This window comes from Limulus polyphemus, unplaced genomic scaffold, assembly GCF_000517525.1.
Source record: "Limulus polyphemus unplaced genomic scaffold, Limulus_polyphemus-2.1.2 Scaffold48, whole genome shotgun sequence".
Classification (NCBI taxonomy): Eukaryota; Metazoa; Arthropoda; class Merostomata; order Xiphosura; family Limulidae; genus Limulus; species Limulus polyphemus.
The window spans coordinates 1,081,998-1,092,243 of record NW_013665658.1 but is presented as its reverse complement, the minus strand read 5'-3'; the positions used below and the strand labels follow the sequence as shown (position 1 = coordinate 1,092,243).

At 31.0% G+C, this 10,246-nt stretch overlaps 1 protein-coding gene across 1 annotated transcript in view; it reads right to left on the bottom strand.

Moving 5' to 3' along the window:
• LOC111086671 overlaps positions 1-5,759 on the bottom strand; it is a 71,797-nt gene extending 66,038 nt beyond the window's left edge. The window contains exon 1 of the mRNA XM_022390460.1: positions 5,688-5,759. The gene's annotated coding sequence lies outside the window, so the exon portion shown is untranslated. The remainder of the gene's footprint in view (positions 1-5,687) is intronic.
• Between the last annotated feature and the right edge of the window lie 4,487 nt (positions 5,760-10,246).

Below are 10,246 nucleotides of genomic sequence, written 5' to 3'. Positions count from 1 at the left end.
TAAATAATATAATCAGCTATAATTGAGAAGAGTTCAGAAATTGAGAAAAATATACATTCGAGATTAAAATAATAAAAAAAAGGAACACACAACGTAATCCTTGGATTGATTTTGATAGTTTTGAATTAATAAGAGAAAAAGATAAATTGTGGAATAAGTATAAATGTCAGAAAAATGAAACAAATGAAGCAGTTTACAAAATAAAGAGAAATTCTGTAAGGCGTTTTATAAGGAAGGCAAAAAAAAGAATTATTATATGAAAAATTTTCGGACATTCAGGGTTAAATGAAAGAAACTTTGAAATGCATTAATGAATTAATAAATCATCATGTTAATGATAAATCATTTGAATATAAAATAAAACGAAAGTTTTTCAGTACAAATATAAGTACTACATATTTAGTAAATAATTTTAATAGAGAGTTTATAAATAAGGTAAACACTCTAAAAAGTAATGATGATAATGAAAATAGTAATAACTATGTTACAAATACAAAAAAATATCTGTTTTATGATTATTACTAGTTAGACAAGTATAATTACTTATTGTTTACAGTTTGTTACTAGTTATACAACTATAATTACTTACTGTTTACTGATTGTTACTAGTTGAACTAATATAATTACTTATTGCTTACTGGTTGTTACTAGTTAGACTAGTATAATTACTTACTGTTTACTGGTTGTTACTAGTTAGACTAATATAATTACTTACTGTTTACTGGTTGTTACTAGTTAGACTAGTATAATTACTTACTGTTTACTGGTTATCACTAGTTAGACAAGTATAATTACTTACTGTTTACTGGTTGTTACTAGTTAGACTAATATAATCACTTACTGTTTATTTATTATAACTAGTTAAGCATGTATAACTATTTATTGTTTACTGGTTGTTACTAGTTAGACTAATATAATTACTTACTGTTTACTGGTTATCACTAGGTAGGCATGTATAATTACTTGCTATTTATTTGTTATTACTAGTTAGGCATGTAGAATTACTTATTGTTTACTGGTTAGACAATTATAATTACTTACTGTTTACTGGTTATAACTAGTTAGACATCGTTAATTATTTAGTGATTACTGGTTATTTATGTTAGAGAAATGTAATTACTTGCTCAATACTGTTATTTTATATGCAGTCTGATTTTTTTCATTGTTTATAGGTTTTTATATGGGTGTTTAATGTAAATATTTTATTTCATACTTTTTCAGTCGAATCTATATATCAGTATATTTTTATTTGTTATTTTTTTACTTTCATATGAAATAAATACCATCGTAAATATTCCTGAATAAATTACACTGTACTTATATTAAAACAATTTTGGAGCCTCACCACGCCATTATAGTCCAGGCTAACACGTCTCTTGATGTTCTGTCTAACAATCTTGATAGCATAGTTTTCTTTGCAATCAATCTCCCTCTTAAGGCTTTCATATCCAAAGGAAAACATTTCTTTCCTGTGTGCTTTCCATAATTTTTTCTGTTGTACGAGGACGACGGTTTCACTACGTTAATTTCAACAGTTCGATCGCACAGAAATACATAGGTGACTTGACTGGTATATGGTATGGAATAGCTGAATATTAATTTCATTCCCCAGCTGTTTGAAGTATGCAATGGTTGAACGGATATGTCGTGGATTCAGTTTGTATACACGTGAATTGTGTTGATTTCCCAGACAGAGATTCTTCTTGATTTTGCTGCGTACAGTTGCGTGAAACACGTGGATGGTATTTTTCACTGACCCTTGTGTGTGTGGATTCCCATCTATTTAAAGACTCGCTCTGGCTGAGGTACGACTTGTTGAAGGTTTCTTCCTGGATGGTTCTTTGATCCCGAGTTGATTCATATTATCTTGTTTTTCAATATAATTAAGTATAATTGAAATTCTAAATATCCGTTCTGAATAAATCTTTATGATCTGAGTGTATGAATATTTTACGTCGGAAAGAGCTGTTACATGCCTTTCCAAAAAAAAAAAGAAAAAAAAAAAGAGAGACCAATTCTGGGTGGGATCACACTACCTCCGTATAACGAAAGAATGTCAATATGTAGTTCTGATACATTCCGTTTCACCACGACTTTATATCGGCTGTTGTTACCACGTGACTTGGTTGTTTGCATATTCAAAATTATTTTAATATACCCTACTCATCTCTTTGTATTAAGGTAGATGTAAGTCCATTGACTTCATTTGACTCTTTAAATGAAGAGCCCTTAGTTGAAGGTAATATTATTCCAATACAAGATCCATCAGTCAAGTGAGTAGTATTACTCATACAGAAAATGTATTCCCAGTATGCTATTTTGTCATATAGATTAAACAAAATTATTTGTAAATAACATTTTTATTGTAGAAGTATATCAATAGGGTATGTTTTGGGAATAGCACAAAGTCATCTTTCCTGTCACCTTAATTAAAATTTAAACTTTTTCATAGGAACGCAGAATTATACTTGGCTGTTGACGTTTACCTTTACCTTAAGGTAACAGACAAAATTACTTCATCAGAGTTTACAGAGAATTAGATGTCACTGTGATCTTTATATTACAGGAGAAAAATAAGCAGAATAAGTTAGTTATGTAGATGAAGAGTATTTTCCAATTAGCTGTTAGGTAGTAATATTTGTGAACAAGCTCACGTTACTGGTAATTAATAACCTCGACACTCACTTCAACATCTTACGAATTCCAAGTCATTATCAAGCCATTAGACTTTTAGTTGTCTTCCATCATCAATTACTCGCTCGTCATATGGTTCGGGCAATCTACCACCCACGTGTTATTGTGATATAGAGCTCAGACTTCAATTAGGTTATCTTTACTTTCCTACTGCGAAGCGAAATACAGTCTTATATTAAAGAACCGAAATAACTGAGAAACCGCTCCAGTTGTTTAAACAGTACATTTTGTTTCATCGTGAGTCATTTCTTGTCACAATTCACTGAAAGCTTAATCCATTCTAAAAGATCTAAAAGCATAAACATTTAACGTTTTGATACTGATTATAAAATGAGTATGACAAATTATACCATACTTCAATGAAGCTATAGCAAAAGTAGTATATAATTTAGAATGTTATGCAATTATTTTGGAGTTAAAGACTCTGTTTTATGTAAACTCTGATACGAGAAGAGTAAAACAGATGAGCAATTTTTGTGATTATACTCTGGATGTGGTAAACGTTAGATGAGAAAATATGTCGAAGAATAGAAAAGTGAAGTTTTAAATTGGGTAGTAAATGTTTTCAAACCTTCCTGCTTCTCTCCTAATATGTCGCCAACATTCAGTTTACAGACTCTGAGTTTAGTTATAACACTTTCTTGGTCAAAAAGGTTTAAATCTGATCGATGTCACATATCTTCTTCGAAAAATCCCCAATAGGTTTGGCATACCATATGGGGAAATTTTATTTTGTGAGGAGTTAAATTTCCTCAGTTCTATAAATCTTTTTTTCAAAAAGTCTGCAAAAGATTTCGCATACCATGCAGAGCAACTTTGTTTTGTGTGGTTAATTCTTATCTGTCTCAAGCAACTTGCAACAGATTTGGCATATACCATAGAGTACCTTTATTTTATGGGGTAAAATCTGATCTGCCTCACAGATTTGACATATCATGTGAAGCAACATTTAATTTATATCAGTTTATAATTACTGATTCAGCCGAACACTATAAAGTACATAAAGTTTAGAACGAACAGCATTAATTTTAGCTGTCTTTCTCTTGTTTTTTTCTTTTATTTATTAAAGCTTTTTCCAATAAGCAGTTTTCGACTTAACATTCCACACGAAGCAGTTTGTGAATGAAAGTTAGGAATGTTTGAAGTATATAGAAGAGAAACTTTACAACAGACAGTAGATACTAAAGAATTAATAGATGGTCAAATAAACATTGCGTTCAGCTAAACACAGATTTAATAAATGATCAAAGAGATGTTAGTAATTAGTAAACGGTCAACTAGATATTGTAAAGTTAGTATATGTCTAGCTATATAACTACAAGATTAGTTGAAACTCAACTAGATATTGTAAAGTTAGTATATGCCCAACTAGATAACTAGAAGATTAATTGAAACTCAACTAGATATTACAGGAGTAGTTGATGTACAACCACATAACTACGGGATTAGAAGCATTACAAGATTAATAAAGAGTCAAACAGGTTCTGTAAAGTTAGCAGGTGTCTGACTTGATAACTAAATGATTATAAGATGTCCTACTAGACAACTACAGGATTAGCAGATGCTGGATTAGATAAATATAGGATTAATGGATGACAAACTAGAAAACTACAAGGCTGTTAGATAACAAACTAGAAAACTACAAGGCTGTTAGATAACAACTAGATAATAAAGGATTAGTAGATGCCAGAATAGCTAAGTGCAAGATTAGTAGATGCACTACTAAATAATTACAATATTATAAAATAGTTGACTAAGCACTATACGATTAATAAATGGTCAAACAACCGATAGATACTCTAAAGGTAGCAGCTACCTGACTACATAACTACAAGAGTATTAGGTTGCTGACTAGACACTGAAATATTAAAAAAATATCTGGCTAGATAACTACAGGATTAGTAGATGTCTGACCAGATGAAAACAGGATTATTAGGTGACCGAATAAACAATAGAGGATTAGTAACTGATCAAATATATGGATTAGAAGATACCAGAAGAGATAAATACAACATTAATAATGGTTGACTGAGATAACTATAGGATTTGTGGATGACTGACTAAATATTGCAGAATTAGTAGATGTCCGACTATGTAAGTACAGGATTAGTGGTAGATGACTAGGTACTAAAAGACAAATATATTTTCCCCCCAATAGGTAACTAGAGTATTAATGATACTTGAATCGATAATAAAAGATTAGTAGATGACTGACTATACAATAACAAAATACATAAGTGGTCGAATATATATATATATTAGATAACTACATGATTTATAACAGCCAGGTTATATAACTTCGAGATCTGTAGGTGATAGAATAATACAGAATTAGTAAATGCTTGAATAGATGATGAATAACACAATTAGAACCTTGTAAAAATATATCATTTACGTATAACCCGATGTTTCACAAAGCCTAATCGTGCAGGTAGTAGATTAGAGTTAAGCAGCAAATACGACGACATTAGTAATGATTTTACAACATTTAATACTGAACTTTAAATGTGTGAATAAATTTCGAAACGTAAAATATTTATAACCCTCTTTCGATGACAACAAAGACGTAATATTGGAATAATATTTGGCGAAACTTGCCCTGAAGAAAAGATACTTTATCTTTTTCAATTCAGCTTTACTAGTGAGTGAACGATATTGTTGATGTTAGCATACATCCAATAACAAGGTACATGATACAATTCGTATTAGCGTAAAGTATTTAATAACAGCGTATAGGAACAACATCGTTATTCAGTGACTAACGCATGGGAAAGTATGAAGAGCGAAAACTATACGTCGACAACATATTGATGTTCTTTGAAAGAGAAGTCTTCTGGATGCTATGTCATATTTTCCATTTTTCCTTAATTAGAAAAGTAATTATATACACTTACTTTAAATGATTAGATAAGTTAGTTAATTAGATGATTGATAGGAACAAAAGTGTTACGTTTACAGATATCTTTAATATATTAAAAGCTAAGGAGGCAAACCTGAACAAGTGGTGTACAAATCTTCTGGACTGGTTAACAGCGGCGAAACAAGACGTTTTTGGAGCTGCTGCAACTAAGAATCTGAAATCGCAGCCTCTACTGGCTCTGTCAACTAACGGATCCGTTCGATCTAGAAAAATGTTGGTGATGCGTGAAAACAGTGCGCAGTAGGAAAGCTAAGAAGCAAGAGTTGAGTGGCTTTCTACCCAATTTACAGTTATGATAAGACAGTTCCATACTGTTCGCGTCTGTCAGTCCCATCATTAGTACATGAATAACTCTCTACCACCAGAGGGCTAAGAAAGAACTGATCCAGCTCATAACTGTCTAAAAGTCCTATTATCAGTAGGCGAATAGTTTTTTTTTTCTGTTCAGCATAGCATAAGGCTAACAAAGGATGGATCTAGTCTTTTCGTGTATGAAAGCATTTAGACCCACATCGGCTGGATCACCTCTTTGGTAGCCCTATGCTGAGTAGAAAACTATTCTTTTTGTGATAATAGGGCATTTAGACCCACATCGGCTGGATCACCTCTTTGGTAGCCCTATGCTGAGTAGAAAACTATTCTTTTTGTGATAATAGGGCATTTAGACCCACATCGGCTGGATCACCTCTTTGGTAGCCCTATGCTGAGTAGAAAACTATTCTTTTTGTGATAATAGGGCATTTAGACCCACATCGGCTGGATCACCTCTTTGGTAGCCCTATGCTGAGTAGAAAACTATTCTTTTTGTGATAATAGGGCCCTATTATCTAAACACGAACCGTTTTTTACCCTTCACAAAGCTAAGAAAGAACTGGTTTAGTTTGAAAGCTCTATCATTAGTACTGTAGCAGCTCTGTACCAAGCACAAATATAAGCTACATAAACCCTATTATTAGAACATTATTAGCTCTCTAACCAGAACAAATCTAAGAAAGAAGTGATTCAGGCTATAAATGTTTGAAAGCCTTATTGATAAAACAGCTCTTTGCTCAGAACAAGACTGATTAAAGAACTGATCCAGCCAATATGTGTCTGAAAACCCAGTATAAATACAGGAATATTTTTGTTATCAGCACAGAAATACCTTTCTAAGGAGTATAAGGTCTAGAAAGAACAGATACAGTTTATAAATGTTTGAAAATCCTTTTATCAGTACCAGAGTAGCTAAATACTCAACAAGAGGCTATACATGTCTGAAAGCTTTAATATCAGCACTGTAACAGCTCTTTACTCAGTATAAGGTTAAGAAAGGATTGATACAACTTATACATGTTTGAAATCCTTATTATCTGTACATGAAAAGCTAAGAAAGAAATAATACAGCCAATAAGTGTCTGATAGCTCTATTAATATTACAAAAAAAGAGCTGTTTCAGCCTGTAAATGCCTGAAAGCCCTATTACTTGTAGACAAATAACTCTCTATTCCGCATAAGGCTATGAAAGAACTGATCTGGTCATTAGAAGATTGAAAGCCCCTTCAGTCTAGGAATACATAATGAAAGACATTTAATGGTCACTATCGTGTGAGACAGTTACCCTTTCTAAATAGTATTTATTTCAACATCAGAAATAAAGTCAGTGACGTTTGCACACAGATCACCAAATCAAGGATATTCACGTGAAAATGTGATATGGAAGTTAGAAGATTTTTAAATGAAAAGCATACATCATATTAAAACAACTTTAAATTCTACAAATATTAGATCAACAAAATATTCCTAAACTTTGTATATTAATTAAGCTCTTAAGGCTGACACTTAAGAAACTTTTAACTAGACTCTTTTTCCATACGATGTCCGTCACATCGACCTTTTAACCATCAAAGTTTCCATACTATACCTTTTAATATGTTTTTTTGTGTATTCACGAAAGCTGGCAAGTTTCTGGTAAATATTTCAATTGTTTGATTAACAAAAAAGTCAGATATTTTAATTCAGTATATTCAATAAAGATTTGTCTATATAGAATGTTGACTGCTTTGAGTGCAAAGTTATTTACATGTTAAGATTTGAATTTTTTTTTACCTGAAATTTTTCAAGTTTCATTTACATGACCTCTAAAAATCCCTAAATACATATCAAATGTTTTTGTTTTCAATACAATTTTAAATTTTATCTGTTACTTTCTCTATCCTAATTCTGAATGGAACTAGATTGATTTCATCAACTTTATAATTACCATAAAAATACCAAAATAAGTCTAAGTTACTTTTATATTTTTCTTTCTAGAATGACTGCGTATTGTAACCAAAAAGTACAATTGCTTACCCTAAATAATTTAAGACTCGTAACATAATACACCTGTTTATTATTAATTTTATTGTTTTATTTCCTTTTGAACTGCGTCTAATTAAACATCCCACCACACAAGCTGTAAATCACTCGACGAACGCTTAGCTATGTTCAGCATTGAACGACCTAAAACAAGAACTGCTCGTGAGCATATCTCGTGAAGAGTTATTATTATATCTTTTTATCTTCTTACCTGATCTAACATTATCTAACTTAAGAAGTTCCTAATTTTTACACTTTAGTAAAAAATTATAACAATAAAATATATACATGAAAAACAAGAAATATAGTTCTTACCTTTGACATCTTGTTTATTTTTGCTGTCAGTTGGGTAGCCAATGAAATTTAAGCTTTATTTTTATAATAATGCTACTGGTACACTAAGTAATTTTATTTACATAAATATTTCATTTAAGAACACATAATAATAATACACAAAGCGAACAATGTCGTATAACTATTATAATTTAATTGGCTTTGTAACAAAGACAATAGAGGCTTAATATAAGTATCTTAGCTATTCGATCTGAAAATCGTGAGATAAACTTTCAAAATAAAGACAAAATTGGCAATACTTTGTATTGTAAAAATCGTAGCATTATTCGTCATTCGATAGGTTAAAACACTGCCTTTCTATTGGTTATCAATGATGTAGTATAAAACGTCAGACAGAAAATTGTTGGCTATTTGTGAAAGACAGGATGTGAAAGGTGGACGTGGCAAGTGGTTCCGATTTTTCAGCTTATGAATCGGTAAGCAAATAAGATTGTAGGCTATAAGAAGTAGACTTTTCCTTATTAAAATGTTTGTTTTAGTGAACATGTACATAAAGTTCCGTACTTCAAAGAGGGGTAGAAAGCAAACGTCATGATTCTCATACTAGGGGTTGAGAATTTATACAAATATTTCCTTATAAAATTAAAAAATAAGACATATATATCATTACAGTTTGATTTATTAACTACGTTTTGATGCCAAGTGTATAGTGTACATTGATAATCATTATGGGTGTCTATTACAAACTGTAAATGTGGCTGTAATCGTCTCTCAGTTTCATCATACCCTTCCTAATTTGCGATGAAATAAAAGTATGAACTAAATTTCCTATCAAATGCTCTTAATTTGGCAAATTCTGTTCTGCTATTTTCTACAGTAAGTGTTGCAAATGATTTTGAATTATTGTAATAACAGCCACTATTTCGGGTTCTGCCTTATGAATCTCTTGGTCTATCTTGGCATGTATAAAGTCATTAGTTATACTCAATAATGTGTTTGATGCTTGTTTGCTTTTCTGATCATTTACTTCTAATGTTTGCTTTAACGAATTCATTATGGAAGCTTGTTTGCGTAATAAATGTACCATTTCCTTCGATAATTGTCAGTGGTCATTTATCTTTTTATTTAATTATTTTAAATCATCTATGTTTGTGGTACTGAATAAGAACTTTACAATACTTCTGCCAACATTAATTAACTCCTTCTTTTGCTTACTTCCATTCGAAATAGAAACATTATTTTTAATGCTGTTTAATTCAGCTAAAAGATGACCTACTTCTATTTAATATTTCCTATTTAACTGTATATACAGTTTCTAGTAATCCTGTTTGAGTTGTTTTTAACACTTACATTACAGAAACTGCACTAGTAGAAAGAATTGCTTCATACCATCCTTAAAACTAACATTTTTTTCTCGATTAAGGGTTTTTCAAAAGAATAAGTTCTGCTCTTAGTTTATTTGTAACAATGGCAATATAACGTCATCGAATATTATTCATTTATTCGACCAATAAAATGAAATGTTCTTCTTCAACAAATTCTATACCTGATCTGTTTTTCACTGAACTATACTTACATTTTGTATTTTTACAATAAAGGCCATCAATACCACAAGGATACTAATTCTCTGGGTAAAGCTTCAAATACACTTATTAGTAGGTTATATTACTTAATTATATTATTTCTTATTTACTATCATTACGCTCTTTTAAGTAATTTAATATGTTCTAAATATTTTAAATTCTTGGCTACTGTATTATTTATTTTCTTATTTAATGAATGTATATTTTCTCATGTCGCGTGTCTGATAACATGTGGATAAAATCTGACCTGCCTTGACCTTCTGGTAGGTAGACCTTTGTTTCAGACGTGTTCATATACTGATCCTTGCGACCTTATGTTATAATCATAGTCTCTGTAGTTGGTGATGGCTGTGTCTCAGTTTTACTAGTGTCTGCCATTACTGATGGACTTTGCATATCTCTAGTACTGGTATAATTGCCT